Here is an 18,185-nt window from a genome sequence, read left to right on the forward strand (position 1 = left end):
GAACTACACTATTATTTTTTTTTAATTTGAAAGACAACTCCGATTTACATTAAGATTCAAAAATGTTAATATTCCAGGAGCTGAACTTCATAAGAAGTGTAGCCACTGAGATTCTCTGGCAAAGGTGAAAAATGCATGAAATATATTTAGATATAGGTTTAGTAGTTGCCTTACTCAAAGAAGCCCACTAGCTTGAGGGCTTCATCTTTTACCCACATAGTGATGCTACTACAGATAGTGATGGTAGCTAATTACTTTGCCTTCTGGAATACTGGAGATTTAAAAGAAGAAAAGAAGAAAAGAGATTGTAAAAGGGGAAGGGGAAGGGAAGATTTAAAACACAACATTTCAAAACATAAAATTGAAATTCAGAATTACTTGTCCCAAAGCATTAAATACTATGTATCCTTGTTTTTTTGGAGAGAAACATAAAGGTTCTTACTTTAGCACTAACTTTTTGAGGGATAAGAAATGCTTAATTTATTTTATTTTCCATCTGGCAACAGAAGCTTCCATCTAAAGATGACTGATGTACTGACCACTTTCCAACACAAGAATGTATCACTAATTAAAGCCAGCATTTTCCATTCAATTCTGTCGTAGCCAATACTTGTTCTGAAGAACATTCTAGTTTTTCATCCATATTTAGAAAAACCTATTGTGTCTGATTGTGAGATAGCTTGATTTCTGCCAGATATAAACAAAAAAGCAATAGAACTTCAGACAATTTTAGTCATAATGAGTCCATTCAGTGGAATCACAGTTATGCAATACTATGTTTTCATAGCATTCTGGAGTTGTACTAAGATACTAATTTCTTGGCACTGCAGCACAATTATTTTCATCTATGGATTCAGGGAGAGGAGGATATCTTCCATGGTAAAATTCAAAGAATTCCTTTAGCTTTCTACCTTCAATCCACTATTGAACACATACCATTAGCATAAAAACAGAATGATTGTTATTATAGAGGTAATTTAGATGGATTTGAAAAATCAATAAACATTAAAAGGGATATTTTCCTCCGGAAGTGACAATAGATTTTTGCAGTTCCTCCACTCTTCATCCAAAAAGAGTTCCTACTCTTTGAACAAATAGGAAGGAATACAGGATGTAGGACAGTTATATGTGAAGTAGATTTGTTTTGTGGAATGTAAAACAAAGCAAAATGCAAAAAAAACAAACAAACAAACAAAAAAAACCCAACCCCACCGTCTTGTTGTCTTCATCAACTAGAGTTTATGCAGACATTTTTTACGCTACCACGCACAAAAAAAAAAAAAAAAGAAAAATACAGTATGTTTGGCAGATAGTGTGTCAATTATTTTGTTTAAATTCCTAGACAGCTATGGCTCTGACTCATTCAATTTACTCAGTTTAATAAAATACGACCTCGTGGGAGTTGACTGTTGCAAAATTCACCATAACTATCTTCTGCCTACAATGTTAGAAATAAATTCTAAATGTGTGGACATTAACTGTTGAGATATTTCAATATAATTTCTATCCTCAACACTTCAGCAACATGGAATTTAAGCAAGGGTTTAATTTAAGCAACTTTGACAAAGGGTTTGATATAAGCTTTACCCAGGAGTTTTAAAATGAGATGAAGTAATGTTCAAGAAAACAACAAAAAATGCACCATGGAATAATAAGCTGAATAACTATTGGATCAATAAACAATTAAGCAATTTGCCAAAGCTATTCAAATGATGTTTTTAAACAAAAAGACAAAGAGTCTATGTTAAAGACAATTCTTAAAAGATACTTGATGCGCCAAGCAAAAGCAAGCACATTGGTGATATCGATTTAAGTGTCTTAATTGTGTTGTTACCTCAACAGACAGCTGGAGAGGGGAAAGAAGTAAGAGAAAACAAAAAGAAAAAGAGAAAGAAAAGGAAAAGGAAAAAAAGAAGGAACCTATAATTGAATTATTCCTTTCTTTGTTCTACAACAAATCTGACTACATTTCACCATACTGAATTTTTGGTTAATAATCAGTTATCAGTACAGGAATAGTAACACAGGAACCTGCTACAGGAACCTTAAATTTTGGCAAAGATCAGCTGGCTGAAAACCTTTCCTTAAACAAGTAATTTTAATTCATCAGAGATATTTCTAATTCAGTAGGATTCATGTCTTCCTACGCAAACTCATGGAATTTGACAATGCGAGAAATTGAGACACAGCAAAGCCCTTTGGTTGTGCTAGGAGACTCCTGGGGAAAGATGGTCACAGTAAATTGTCCTTAGCTGTGATTTTCACTTCCTTGCCTGAGGGTCTGAATCTATTGACCTCTGAGTCACATGTTTAAGTCCCTGTGCTCCCTGAAGCACTCTGCTTGTCTGCATATGAGGGAGGGTTGAGTATCTGCATAAGGAGAGGGTAGGTTGAAAGGAGACAATTAGATTTTCAAGAAGGTACAACCCTTTAGAAGCAATGTCAGTTGCTGACTTCATGCCTTCCCATACATGTTTGCAACGTCTGTGTAAGCAAATTCAACACATGAGAAGCAAAGCATGTACTGTCATTGTCATGGCTGAACACAGCCCACAAAATTTAAGGTTAGCTGCATTAGTTTAAGTCAGCCAAAACTGGCTAAATCACTTGTAGATTGGTATTGTACTCAGCAATTAGCTATCTCAACAGTGAATTACTCCAATCTTTTCAGGAAGACAAAGTAAAGATACCAGTTTCCTGAATTCAATGAAAAAAACAAAATCATTATGTTATAATGGGGCATTACAGAAACCTTTGATCCAGCAGTGGAAAGCTGTTCATCTACTAAATGCACAACAAATTCACATATAAAGCAAACAGGAGTCTTCGAAGTTGTAAATTATGATAAAAATTGCTTTTTATCTCTAATGCTTTTGCACTACTGTAACATTGACAGATTTTGTAAAATTTCAGTGTTTAGGGAAAAGAGTTTGGGTACCGTGATTTTTAACCATTCCATTGTACAAATTAAAAATAAATGAATAATAATTTCAGTGTAAAACATGTAGAACACCTGAAGAGGTTTTAATGAATACTTCTCATTCACTCAAGAGCTAGAATGTCAACGAGTATTTTCAATAAGATCATGTTTGAAAGTGACTACTCTTAAGAGTAAGTTGACAAACTTGCAATCCTGCTAAACTTTCAGAAATGAATAATTTTTTGTTTGTATATTCAGTTCACTTTAGGCCTGAGGCAAAGTAAGCGAGAAGGAAAAATATTCCTAAAAGTCTGAATATAAAATAGTTACAGTATCAGTAAATCGCTGGCAGATCAGGAAAAAAATCTTTCTTACGAATGGAAGAAGTTTTTTGACCTATGTGTCTAGAATTGTTTCACGAACTGAATGTTTAAGGATAAAAGATGCACATTTCTTTGTTATTCTCCCGTATTAACAACTTTGTGTGTTATGTGAGACTGATTGCAGTAAAATTATTTTTATAAAATAACTTTTATTAAAGGAACTTTCATGCAACTGTGAAGTAATTTCACAAGACCTCTTCTAACTCCTATTCCCATTTCTTAAATTACATTAAACTGGTCTTGGTTTCTGAATACTTCAAATTTGTTTTAGCTGCATCAAAACTGGAAGGCTCTGTCCTTCAATACACAAATGGAGTAAAAAGAGCTTCTGTGATTTTTTTTTCACAGAATAAGTTAGATGCCACACAAAGACATGAGTCAAGAAATCTCTAGTAATGACCACTGAAGTAATACAAGACTGTCCATTCTATTATATTTAAATGCAGAATTCTCTTAATACCGTTTGCCTTTTAAAAAGAATCTTTTGAAATGAAGAGAGAGAAAGATCTGATAAAAGATTTGATATTTTTCTTGCTTTTCAGGGGTGGGGTTTTTTTTAGTTACTTGTTTTGAGAAAGTCTTTAGTTCTAAACTTTTCTCAAATAAGTTGTTTTTTTTTCCTAGCTGCCATACAGTCACTGTTATAATTCTTCCGAGATCCACATGACTACTAATGTGTGGAGATTTCTATCCCCCCTCCTACACAGAGAGATTTATGGAAGCAGGTGCTTTGCTAAATATATATTTAAATATATATTTATTTCCCTGCTATTTTTCTATAATGCAACCACCTGTGCAAAGAATTATCATATTAAACACGTCATAAATCCAAATTTACTCCAAACCTTCAAGGACAGTCTACAGTCTTAACTTGTATGAATATATCATTTTAGTAGCTGGTGTAATTCAACCCAAACCGGTGAAATTAATGACAACTCCAGCAATACATTTTTTCTTCAATATAGAATTCCCTACGTTTCAGTGCAGCATCATTATGTTCCAAAGATCCACCAGCATGGAATAGAAGGCAAGAACAGCACCATACCTTACAAGTTTTTTAACATTTTATTTAAAAGAGCTATAGAAATGCTCATAAAAAGGCAACTGCTGGTTCTTCAACAGCCCTCAAAACCTCCCCTAATTGCCATGTTCACTCAAAAATTTGCCATGAACTATTTCTATAGAAGTTTTTCACAAGACAAAGATCCTCTGAACTTTGGAGCCCTTGGAAGTGGATGAGTTATTGACAGATAATATAAAAAGAAAAAAAAAACAACTCTGGTCAGGAAATGAGGAACAGCCCAGACACAGTTTTCTTAGTACGCAAACTGAATACATATTGGCCCCTGCAGTCTTTTAGCTGGTTCCATGTTAAGTGTGCAGTCTGAAGATAACATTGCAGAAGGGAGTTTAGGGAGAAAAAGAAATATCTCAGATTTTTGCTAGACTTATTCTTGATTTTCCAACTCTTGAACAGTTAATTATTGTAATAAATTACTGGCACAATTATGCAAAATTTCAACTAAATTGAAATAATTTATTATTCAGTTTAAAATCAAATAAATAAGTATTGCAAGAAAATGAATGTTATGTAAGAAAAGAGTGCCTCATGAAATTACAAAATCCTGGAGGAACAGAGAGTACAAATTAAAACCTTATAAGAAAATTTTGCAATTTTGATTTTAAAGGTCAATTTTGTATTATTTAATGGTAGGGAAAGTACTGGCTTTGGGGAGAGTAGTAAGAAACATGCAACCATGTTTCCAGAAAATCCATGACCACACTATATACATGCAGAAAATGAGTGGAGACTAAAGTCTGAATTTTCAAAATGCTAATTAAAACACTGACAACCCCTGCAGACCTTTGCACATTGTTACCAGTGATGTATCACTGAATGATATAAGAATTCATATCTGGATTCATGTACAGAAGCCTCAGCTAGAAAGCAGCTCTGAATCCATACATTTTGTCTGTCTTTGATTTTGGCTTAAACAAATGGACTTCTTTGGGTTGGAGGCTCGTGTTGTTGATGGGTCAGTATTTCAGACATACAAAACCCAAAACTTGCAAATCTTTCTGCTCTTCTTCAGCTTGTCATGGAATCTATGAAGGAGGTAGAAGTTTACTTGCAGCCTAGCCGATGGGTTAATGAATGAACAGACAAATACATGTGATGAGTACTTGTTCACCCCCAGCACAGTCTTCAAAATAAATCTCCATAAAATGTCTCAGATTTGACAAATTAAAACATATCAAAAGGTATACTTATTTCCAATCTAAGCAGATAGAGGTCTGAAGTACTGAGCTTAAGTCAGGCTACTGCCATAGAGAAGCTCTTCACTCAAAAACTTCTTGGGCCTTTTGCTAGCAATCTGAGTAGAAAGGGAATGATGGAGTAGGCTATTCTGTACATTGGAAAGTGGGCATATTAGTTAATGACAGGAATGGAAGTTTGGTTATGAATGCTGAGGCTGCTTTCCTTCTATATGCAGAATCATGGGCTAAGGTTACTGGGACCTCAGAAACAGCTAGTGTACTTTCTCAAATGCAGCAGACTCAGAAATGCATACTTCATGTGACAACCCTTTTCCATAGAGAGTCACTCTAAGAATATGAAATCCAAGAAGTTTTTTTGAATGGTGAATTATTTTCAGAACTAATAATCAATCTTTGTTTTCTAATCTTAATTTCTGAGATTAAAGCTTCTAGCTATTGCTTCTTATTATTTTATTTACTATTAGAAAATGTTTTAATGTCTACATCCTTTTTCTTCAGCACTGTGTATTTATGTGTCTCTTCTTTCTTTCCAGTGTAATTTTCAAAATGTTTACAAAATGAAATATAAAACTATTCCAATTTTTCTGTTGAAATCATTACTCTGTTTCTCTTATTTGTACAATGGCGTAATACAGCCTTTTTAAACAGAGTTTTGTTGTGGGAGCTCATGTGGAATTGCTTGCCTTTTATAATCTCAAATCCTTCTCAGAATTATTTTTACAGATGCATTACCCTCATTAATCTGTAATTTTTATACATAATATATTGTATGCATATTACTCTGTATAACTGTCATTTATCATGTTGTCAATACTTAATGTTACAAGGAAAAAAAATTCAATCTATGTGATCTAAATTACATCATTTTCAAGACTGCTTACTGATTAATTAATGTGATTAACCAGCAGTCACTAATGGCTCAGGATCAGAAATACAACAGAAGAAGCACCATTTAAAAAGTTAAAAATGATAATATCTCCCTCAAAACATCTAAATGTCCCTACACAGTCAACTCCTCGAAATAATATCACTCAGATACTCTCATAGGCCATAGGCATATCCCCACTTTTGTATGCCCAGGCTCCCCTACTTGCTTACTTCTCCTCTTGAGACACTTGTGGTCCAGCCTCATCCTGCTTCCTGCCACCTACTAATGCATCTGCTAAGCAGAAAATAGTCATGGTTCACACACAAGTTCACAAAGCATGGGTTCTTGCTTGCAGCATTCTGTTCTGTCACTCCACCAGCTGGATGCTGGTTCCTTGTAGTATTCAGTGCAGAATCATCACAAGCAGAAATACCTAAGGTCACAGTAACATGAAGAAACCCCTGGCAGTGTCAAATCAGTTTTTGCTCTGTTCCTCTCACCTGCCCATCCACTCACTCTCACATAGTTTACTCCATTTACCTTCACATGCCCATACTAACAGCTGTTCTTATCCAGGTCATTTTGTCAGCTGTGCTACACCTACACCTAATGTGTTATTTTCTGTCAGTGATGTTAAGTGTTATTTTCAGTCAGGAATCTTCCTTCAATGATCTGTTTAAATCATTGATACAAATATTGTAAAGTGTTACGACCCCTATATAATCTATTAAAATGCATTTCCTCACAAAAGTTATTTCTGAATATCTGACAAATGCTTCCAAACTATTCAGTAGCTATCCTTCCAGCACTTGAAGGGGGTCTACAGGAAAGCCAGGGAGGGACTTTTTAGAAAGGCTTATGGCAATGAGGGGAAGTAGAGGAGGGTAGATTCAAACTAGGTATCAGGAAGATATTCCTTACTGTGAGGACAACAGGACTGTTGATTTTCAAATATGTATCCCTAATAGATGGTTTCCAGAGTCTTTTCACTTGCTTTTTACTTTTTGTAACAAAGAAGTTTTAGTCCTGATTTTTCCAGATACAGAGTAGAAGTTTAAATTGAATAATTCTACTATTTCTGCATCACTACTACCAATATCTCTTCATAGGAAGACTGCAATTAAAGCAGCAATAAGAACAGCATTAAGAGTCCCTGATTTCTGGTATGCTTTCAGCCCACCGTCCAAATACGTCATTTCTCTCCTATCAAGAATTTTTTTGAGTGCCTTCAGTAAATTATATATTATCAGCTGTCTTCAGTTTACAATTTTTTATTTATATAGGTTGGTTTTTTTTTTTCCTTCCTTCCCTCCTCCCCCCAAGTGTATACTAGTCTGCTTTGATTCTTAACTGCTACTTTTTGGCTTAATTTTCCTTTGTATCAAAGAGAGATCATAATACACTATGGATTCTTTTCTCTGACAAAAAAATGTATTCCAAAAATCTTCAGTTTTTATTCAAAGATATCTTTTTAAATGGTTTCTCCAATTTTCCCATAATTTTTGTCAAGTTTATAAGACAAATCCTTCTGAAGTAACATTTCTGAGATTATTTTATCTTTCCTTTGCTATAGGAAGCCATCAACTTCCTCTTCCTTAAGCCACAAAAAAAAAAAAAAAAAAAAAAAAAAAAAAAATCTTAATACCATTTTGCTACTGCTGTATGAGACTTTCATACATAGTCCCAAAGCTGAAATTTCCCATTAAAAAAGACAATTATTTTCTCTACAAGTTATAGAAAGGTACTTAAGGACTAAGTTATCCCCTGCTATGGTTATAAAGCAGTTTTCAACAGATACCTTCAGCACTTTACCTATGTACATAACTCAATCTTTAGGACCAGACTACTCAGTGAAATGTACATTACAGAAAGACGAATATCAACAGGAATGATCACTGAGGATAAGATTTTCAACCTCTTTCATGTCCTAAAGAGAAATCCATTATGGTTTTTAATTCCTTGCGCCATATACAGACAAAATTCACACAGGCGTTAAACGCAATAAAACTCTTAGGGAAGAAGTAGAATGAGCACTGCATATGAGCAACCTAAAAGGCTAATGTGTTCATCATCTTTCCTCTATAGTAGTTGTGGCATCAACAACCCTAACAAAAATGAACCTCAGTTCTTTAAGTGATGGCATAAATATAAAAGCTTGCCTCCGGAAAAATAATATATAACCACTTGTAAAAGAACCTGCCTCTCCAATAAGGGCTCACAAATACTGTAGTGGCAGAGAAAATTCATATAAAACCAAACAGCTAAGTTAAAAATCCTTAGCACAACATGCATTCCCTTTGGCAAAGAAGCTCATAGAATTTAATATATTTTTGCACACTTCATTTGAAATCTGCATGCATTGAGGGAGAAAAAGCTGTGGTCCTTTAAGTTAACTCTTTCCTGTCCTTACAGAGCCTGTTCTGTAGCCTTTAAAAAATGAATCCTTTTTTCCATTTTTATTAAACTTACAATGACACATCACAATACTCTCTTGTTGATGTCAACAGGCAATGCACTGAGATTACACCAGTGCCAAATTCTCCTGGTAATAAGTGACTAAGAATTCAGCCCTAAAATATGACATTTTACAGAATTGCTAGTTTTGATAATATAAACTGAAGTTTTACTATGTCAGCAACAGGAATTAAATTATTTCATTAATCCATCTCATACATGGATTTAAAAAAAAAAAAAAAAAAAAAAAAAAAAGCATTCCTACTTGGAATGTCATCAGGATCTACAAAGGAAATGTGAAACGTTGAGAAATTCAGAGAGAAATGTGGAGCCTATGGAATATGAATTCAAAATGACATTCATATCACCTTTCCATGTCTAGGAGTATAAATCTTTGCCCTGTTGTTTGTTTCTGGAACTGAAACAGGTTTTATACTTGGGTAAAGGAAAAAAAAAACCACCATGTAAAGGGAATGAAATTGTTTGCATGGAAGAGTTACTACACAACAGCATGTTGTAGTGTTGCTTTGAAATAGAAAAATGTGCATTAGTGAATAAGAATCAAAACATTCCTCTTAATACACTCTCTGAAAGACAAAATTCCCGCTTTATAGAGAAATTATCACCACAGCCTGTTCCATCTCCCTACTAATTGTTGGTTCTGGAAATTAAAAGGAAATAAAAATGCTGGTATATAGCTGATGAAGACCCAATTATGTCAAAACTTTCATCCTAAACTACCTACTACATATTCAATTGAAAACAGCGGAATCTTATGGGCTTCAGTAATTTGATGAGTGGGCAGTAGCACAGTGAATTAGAACTGACATAATTATCTCCACCCCCACCACACCTGGCCACCCTTTGGGGTGGATGCTGAGGATGCTAAGGGAAACTCCAGATTTAGTGCCTACATAAGGTCTTAGGCAGTCTTTTGCTGAAGATCATTATTGAGGTATAATGATAAGCAGTGTGAGGAAACCTGCACTGTCACTACTTACATTACACTCAACCCATTAATGGCAGCCTACTTATGCTCTTGATTTTATTTCCTTTTTAATACAAGCAAAGAGATTATTGATATGAAAGCAAAGAAAGGTTTGTAAACAAAAAATGTGCTGGAGACTTGAATAACATTAATACTTTTTAAAAGTTACTGTCATTGGCCTTAGGAATTAGATCTGACCCTTAAAACAATCATTCTAACATGCACAGTGGAGAAAAAGCACTGTCTCCTAGGCTTTCAGGAAGTCAATTTATATTATACTGCCTAAACAAACATGAAGAGAAACTGCATCCTTATTTCTGAGGATTGTTTCACTGCAAAGGAATTGGATAGATCTCATGTAGCCAAATAACTGAAAGATTCCTCAGACACAACACCCTGAATTGGGTTTGGTGACAAACATACAATCATTTTATTTATTTTCCTGTGATACTCATAAGAAAGCTTTGACTACTTGCATGCAAAAGCCTCATGGCTGGAAATCTGTTTATCTTTGTTTCGATTTGAGGTTGGTTTTTCTTTTGCTTTTAATTCTCTTAGTTTTCTTGTTACATCGCACCCCCTCAGCCCTGACATAACAAGTACAAGCTTTGCAGCAAATACTATGGGAGACTATTCAGTGCTTTGTGCTGCCTTTCTCCATTTCACAAGCAACAAGGGCATATTTTGTCTCAGCACAGCAAATTCAGAATTTCAAGAGTTCTTAGAGTGGTGCAAATATTTCAAATTACAGAAGCTCTAGTATATATCTGAAATGCCCAGTACATAGATTCAGTCCTGGTAAGTCCATTGTTGTTTTTAATTGTCAGTGACTGCTATACTCCACTTGCCTGCAGCTATCCAATTAACATATCACCACTACAAAAAATATTGTAATGTGTTCAATGTCCTAATAACAAGAGCCTCCCACTTCTCTTCTATCCAACAATTTTAACCTAATTGTGTTTTCGATGAATTAGCAAATGACAAGGAATGGATGTAAGTGGACAGACAATGCAGCTTTCACAGTCCTATTGTGACTGTTTTGCAAAGTTCTGCAGAGATACTCCTAGCTGTTGAGTAAATAGATTGAGAAACAGAAAGAGAGAGAGAAGGGAAAGAAAAGCACAACTCAAGAAGTGCAAAACATGTAACTTGTGCCCTGAGATATTGCTATGGCAACATTTAAACAATGAACAGAAAGCCCTGCAGGATTCTGCTCCCGCTTCCTTGGATACCAAATGTAGATCCTGATTCTCTTTTATTGTGTGCATACACAAGCGCCTGATTTTTTGCCTTTTCCTCTAACCGACTGCAAACTATCCAGGCCACATACCAGGAACTGTGCATCAATTCATTTCTGTGTATCATAGCATTTCCAACTGAAACACACTACTAGCACACTCATCTTGCCTTTTGCATTCCTATTTTCACCCTCAAGAGAAGAAAGAACCGTGATAGAAAAGCTGAAAACTGGCACCTTGCTTTTCTAAATAGCATCATGAAATAAACTGCTCAAAAAGTCATAAGTTAAGCCTCAATTTCTTCTGCTATTACAGCAAGCAATTACAAGAAGCAGAGGCAAGGTACTTTCTATGAATAGCTCTTCAGGACAGCTCCTTGCCCATGTTCCTAGAATTAAAAGAACACTGCAAGGCTGCCTTCCAGGTCACCATGACTGCTGCTATTGCTAAATCCTCCTGAACTGAATTGTCCTGGAAGGGCAGCACTTTATACTGAAGGAGGCTTGTTTTTCATTATTAATTTCACAAGGCAGGTGGCAAGGGGGCAGATGGAGAAGCAGAACCTGGGCCAAAAGTCCAGTCAGTTTGACTACACCAGAAGTAATTTAATGGGTAGTAATTAATTGCATTTCTTCAGAATTATTTCCCTCCTAGACTGCAAGTGATACTAATTCTAGTACTCATTTATCTCCCCGTGTTCCCACACAGGCAATCAGAAAGAAAGAGATCTGAAAAAGTCAAAGCGAAAGCACAGTGGCACAAGTGAGATGGAGATTCTTGCATGCTGCTGCTGCGCACAGTGCACTCCTTTACTGAATACATTGGCTCTTCATTCTTGGACAGTTTGGCTTATGAACTGTCACCCACACCATGCTCTCAAAATACACTGAATGCCTGTTCCAGGTCCTATGCAAAATCTTCCCATCTCATATCACCACAGCTAGAACAGTGGAAAGAGATTCAACTTTTAAGGTCACAGACAAATCATTTTAATAACATTGCATAAGAAGCTATGACAACGTTTTGGAAATCCTCTTTTCCTCCATTTCCTTACAATTTCTTGTATCTGTTCACATTTAGAGCATTCTTTCTTTGGTCTCAGCAAATGTGAATGTTCATTTTTCACTCAGCGCTATCAAGCCGAGAGATACTGCAATACATAATTTGCTGCTCCAGCAAACTGAGCATGCTCCTATTCTTGATCAGTGTGAATCATTCCTGATAGCATGGACTGCATACAGTATGAACATGCAGTTTGTCAAGAGAACTTGAAGTCTGAGATTTGTGATCTCAAAATGTTTTGGAGAACAATTACAAGTGACGCAGGAGTCTCCAATAAAGCTTTCCCCTCTGCAAAAGCTTTGGTTGCCTAAATATACCAGTTAAATATAGTGTTTCCCTTTACAGCACCAAATTCCAATACAGTCCAAGAGCCCAGGGTTACTTCCAAATGGATGGTCCACGTTTTGAAGAAGAAATAGCCTCCAGGATCAGCACACGCTGCTGAGTGGTACATCTGTACTTCCCTGCACATGCAAGAGAAGTAGCATTGACAGCCAGTTCTTGACTCTGCCTGACAAGATGTATTGCTCCTCATTTAGTTGGATGCTTAGTTTGATGCTTTTGGCAGTGTATTTTATGATCAGTCCTTTGGGCTCCGGGTAAGCCAAAGCACAAAAGCTTAGAAACGCTATACTCATTCGTATTATGAGACTGAAAGAGTTAAATTCTGGGTTGTACCATGTGTCTTTTGGCTACTGTGTTAAGTGAATGATTCACTGAAGTGTGAAACTTGCCTATTTAAAAGCAGATAGCATCCATAGCTTTTTAATGTTGACAAGATTTGCCTGTTTCAGCCCAAACTGGTGCCTAATTTTCCTAGTTGTTTCTTTATCCCATCAAGAAAATCCTCTTGTTAGTTATTGTAATAAATGATTGAGGCACCTATGGCAGCATCCTATTGTCAAAAGTCAGATTTCCTCTATCAGATTTTCTGTTTATGTGTTCACTTGACAGCAATCCAAGGAAAAGCTTGGAGATGCCTTTTCCTTAGCCAGCTTTTTTTCCCTTCAGTAATTACTGAGCAGCAGCTTAACATAAATTTAGCTGCTCTATTACAGCAAATGCTGGTCTAAGTGTAGCCCACAATAGGGCACAGGCTTATAATGATACATGAAGGAATGAAGAACAGAGTTTTGTGCTTATTTTCAGATGCTGACAAACTTATTATCCATTTAGTATCCCACCAGGAAACGTGACCAGAGAAATAAATGAGGCTAAAGTATTTCATACTAAACTGATTTAGCTGTACTGAGAAGAATGAGAGAAATTGGAGCTGGAAACAACAATTTTTGCTGTGCCTGCTTCCTTCTTTTTCTAAATACAAGAGCACAAAGGGTCTGATTCATTCATATGGCTGAACAAATATTCCCAAAGATTTCCTTAGGAGCAAAACTGAACCCTAAATCTTAAACCTTTACAAGTATCTAACACTTCAGAGGCATGACCTCCAAACAGAAGTGCATGGGCACATTTGAGAAGCAGGTTTCATTTCCATTACATTAAAAAACTCAAGACATCTACGTGAAGCAACAGTGCTGACAAGCATGAATGCAGAAATGCAAAGAAAAAAAAAAAAAAAAAAAAAGAATTTATTAATGCTTTTATCCAGGGAATCTGAAGCTCTGCATTGTGTTGCTCCACATAGAAAGCTTGAGAAGAAGGAAATGCTGTCAGACAAAAAAAAAAGGTAAATTCATGATCCATCTTTACCAGCACCTCGCCCATCCCTCCTTCTTCCCCCTCCAGAATTCTGTAGCTACAGAAAAGTAAAATTAGTTGCAAAGCTAGTTCTTTACGTTGCCTGAAAGAAACATCCATGTAACTTTGATGGCTCATTTAACCATGTGCTTTTCTGTCTCCTTCTATACCAATTTTGGCCTAACATTTTCATTTCAAGGCTCTGCTTATGAAGGAGGATGGTGGAGGTAAGGAAGAAAAGAAGGGTATAAAGGAGAAAAACTTCCTATCTACAAGGTATACAGTCATGCCAGAAGAGTGGACCAAAGTAGCATGATCCTCCACAGGAAAACAGGACCTTCATTTCAAATTACAAGTTATCCTGACTTCATTCCACACTCCCACATCAGATTTCTAAAGAAAGGGAGAGACATTTACTGGAATGTTACACATCACTGCTAATCTGTTAACACCACCATCTACAAGCCACTTTCTATTATTTTCATTACCAACATAAGGATAAAAATCTCCTAACTGTATCCTCTCACTGCATGTCAATCAAAGTAAATCTTTTTCAACTGTCAGAAAAGTCCTAGGGGAGACTGGAGGATTCACCACAAAATTGCAAAGAATTTCCTAGGAGATCTGGAGGGCACGAGTGGCTAGTACAGCCATTCTCTAAACTCCCTTTCAAGAGAAGAATGCCCTCTCTCTGCCTGTTACTATTTGTTCTCAGCAATGGAGTGTAAAATATTCCATTTCTCTCAGAGCTGCCTCCTCAAAAACCATTACCACTCCCTATACCACCCCTTGCCCTACACGCCCCCGCTCCTGCCAAAAGCCATACTTTACTTCCTTGCTTGATTATAAAATTTTCCTGTTAATACACCATATTGATCTGCAATGTCAGACTGGATGCCAGCACTGAAATCAGCGTTTATTTTAAACATTTACTAAACAAACAAATAAATAAATAAACAAACCTCCTCTGTGCATACAATTATATGCAACTTGCATCCTTTTTTTTTTAGAGATTGGGCAAACAGGCAGCACCCATCACTCACTGCAGGGGCTTTCTCAAAAGATTCCTTTGCTAGTGAAACATTTACAAATGCCATAAAGCCACGCCAGCAGGTATCTGCAACACACTACCAAGGCTGGAGTTTTACGAACTGGAATATTTGAGATTTCAGTTCTGCTCTCATTCCTCCTTTTCTTCCTTCCTTATGCCAGTTCCCCCCCATCCCTCTCCTCTGCCATTACCAAAATTCAACTGGATTCTTTACTCAGGCTGGGGAAGAGAGCAAAGAAAGAGGTAGAAGAAAAAGATGCAATGGGGCATTTCTTATTATTATTATTACTTTTTCCCCTGTAAGAAATAATAAAATAATAATAAAATGGAAAGTGTACTTACTATATTCTCAAAGACTATCCAGCTGGAAATCCGAGTGGTTATGAAAAAACAGGGTGGGGGAGGGGTTATGAAAACTATTTCATTTCAGCAACCAAACCAAAATTAAAAACAAGACAGGAAACAAAAATAAAATATATCCAACTGCAATTTCCAAGCAATTTCAGTCCATGCAGGTACCAATCCAACCCAACACTGCTGAACTCTCTCCCTCCAGCAATTTTGCTTTTTTCTTCTCTGTCCTTTATTTTCTCTGTTGTGTTCAACTTTTCTGTTTAAAATTGCTGTAGTGGTAACAATGATGTTTGCTCCACAGGAGAAGAAGGGTTTAAAACAACAAGACAAGAAAAGAAAAATTATTGCAGAGGATGAATGGTCTTTCTCCTTTCTGAAACTTTTCATTCCACAGTGGATCCTTTGCCTACTACCCTTTTTCTGAGGTTTTCTGCCACTCTAGCTTCTCTGCTCTCCATTGCTTGCTATTTGTTTTTTCTCTGGAGAGCAGAAAGAGCTGTATTTCTGTTTAAGCAGCCCTCCATCTGTATTATTTTAATGCAATTTTGTTGTGACTGTTAAGATCCAGGTCTTGCCAGGCAATTTTCTTCTTCCCCCTTCTTTGCTGCACTATCAATTATCCAATCTGTGTGTCTCCACATTAGAATGGGGATTCCCATTCTTCTTTTTCCCTATCCCCCACACTCCTTTAGGATAGAATCTCCGTTTGCAATTAAATTTTTATTTGTATATGTCAATACAATAACTTTTAGTTTCTCTCCCTTCTCTCCAAAGATCTGATTAGATTTCCAATCACAACCCAGTGCGCAATTGGATTTTTGATTTCAGCAAGAAGTCAGCAATCCACAGCATCAGCACTCTCTTCCTCGCTTCAAACTCCACATTATATCCTTTGCTTTCCCTCCAACTCCTCTGCATTTTCATAATCTCACATTAAATGGAATGAAGGAGGGAGGGAATAGAGAAAAATTCAAGGTTCCCACCAGCTGTCAAGAATAAATCCATCCCCTTGTTATTTTTTAAACACTCAGGATGGGTGTTTTTAACGCCCACTCTCCCCTTTGCTCCCCACACTTCTCAAAATCTTTCTGATGTTAAAACTCCCCCGACGGGGCACAAAAGAACCCTGGGGAGGCGTGATTTGTCTTCTTAGCCCTGTTTCGAAAGCACTGGTTTCCCTCTGCTTTTCATTTTAGCTTCTTCTCCATCTTTTGTCCAGCAGCTATAAAGATCCAGCAGCACCAAGACAGATAAACTTCTATTTCTTCTTTGAGCAGAGAGGGAAAGAGAGAGGGAGAAGGATAAAAGCTCTCCAGCCTCTGCCTCCCTTTTCTTCTCTTTCTCTGTTTCAATGCAGCTCCGATCACATTTGCAATCTCTGCCCGGTGTATTTCAGATCTACAAGTTGGATTTCCCTTCTGCACAGCAGTGAGTTAGAATCCCATCGTCTTCCACATGCCAGTTATCTTCCCCCTTTTCTTCCTTCCTTCCTGCCTCTCTCCCTTCCAAGATGACACATCCCCGGGAGCACAGCCTCTTCTTTCAGTTTTTAGTTGCACGCCTGAAATGCATAGCGTTTTGCACAGCCAAAATCCTTTCTCCCTCCCATTAGCTTCAGCTTGAATTCTTCTTGTGTATGCACGTACATACACATCTATGTATATATCCAGTTCCAGGCAGCTCCTGTTGTTGCTGCTGGGAGTAGATCCGCTTTTCTGTCGCTCTGGCTTTGTCTGACTCCCCACCTTTCAGAGGCACACTAGGATTTGCAAATGTCCCGGGGCCAGTCCTCCTCTCTATACTCCTCCTTCACCCCTTCCGTTCTCTTTCTCTCTCTCTCTCTCTCTCCTTTTTTTTTTTTTTTTTCCTCCCCCCTTCCCCTTCTTTTCTCTGCTTGTGATCAGTAAAATACAATTACCCAATTACCTCCCATCATCTTAGCACTGATTGGTCAATTGCATTAACGCTTGATGTCAGGGAAAGGGTGTTGGAACCGTTCTGACGTGGCACTGCTGCCACCTGGTTGACAGTGTGGGAACAAGCTCCGAGTTACCTTAAGAAACCTCCAAGTCAGAAAGCAGTAATTGAAAAGCAAGGGATCATCTTAAGGAACGGAATGTCAAAGCTCATTTTCTTAAAAGCCTGTCTGATTCTGACAGATCAACCACTATTCACAGGTACCAGCATAGCCACAGAGATAGAGGAATGACTGTGAAATGAAATGAAATAGTTTTGCAAAAACAGTGGAAACCGCTTGTATATAGAGACAATCAGCTTTCTAATTACAGAAATAAATATTTGTTTAAAACTTGTACACAAAACCTTGTACAAAAAAGTTACTTAAAACTCTATTTTGGCAGGTGCTCCTTGCCAAAAGCCCTATGAAGTGCCTTAAGGTTTTAGTGGGTCCAACTGCTCCAGCTAGTTGATAAGTCACCAGCACACAGCAGCACAATGCTTAGGCTCACCTAGCAAATCTGCTGCAGGTTGATTACCATGACTTCTAATCAAGGTTTCTGAGTTTTCTAAACTAAGTCATTAATCTGGGCTCCTAAGGTGCTGAGATATTTGCTGTCATTTAACCAAGATATGCTTGAAGTACTTAAGTATGTTTACATGAAGTGCTTGGAATTGGGCTTATGTCTTATATTTACAGGGATCTATATTCAAAATAATTTTTACAGAAAACTTTGCATGCATAAAGTTGGACGTGCTACCCTCTGCAGGATCAAAGGAAACAGAATATGGATGATGTATGTGCCAGCATTTCTCTCAAAATTAGAAAGAAATTATTTATAGATCAAACTCCTCCACACAACCCCCAAAAAAGAATTAGTCAGGCGCTTTCATGGTAATTATAGCAAACTTCATATATTAAGCAGTAAC

The 18,185-nt window shown here is 36.8% G+C and overlaps 1 protein-coding gene across 9 annotated transcripts in view; it reads right to left on the reverse strand.

Moving 5' to 3' along the window:
* The window catches only part of LRRC4C (leucine rich repeat containing 4C), a 464,862-nt gene that overhangs the window by 72,239 nt on the left and 374,438 nt on the right, over nucleotides 1–18,185 (reverse strand). Inside the window, exon 1 of one of the 9 annotated variants that reach the window (XM_052693755.1) lies at nucleotides 15,288–17,142. The exons of the other annotated variants lie outside the window; for them this stretch is intronic. The gene's annotated coding sequence lies outside the window, so the exon portion shown is untranslated. Of the gene's footprint in view, nucleotides 1–15,287; nucleotides 17,143–18,185 lie in introns of those variants that run through there. 9 annotated transcript variants of the gene reach the window in all.

The sequence above is a fragment of the Tympanuchus pallidicinctus genome, unplaced genomic scaffold (genome assembly GCF_026119805.1).
Source record: "Tympanuchus pallidicinctus isolate F22 unplaced genomic scaffold, pur_lepc_1.0 scaffold3, whole genome shotgun sequence".
Lineage (NCBI taxonomy): Eukaryota > Metazoa > Chordata > Aves > Galliformes > Phasianidae > Tympanuchus > Tympanuchus pallidicinctus.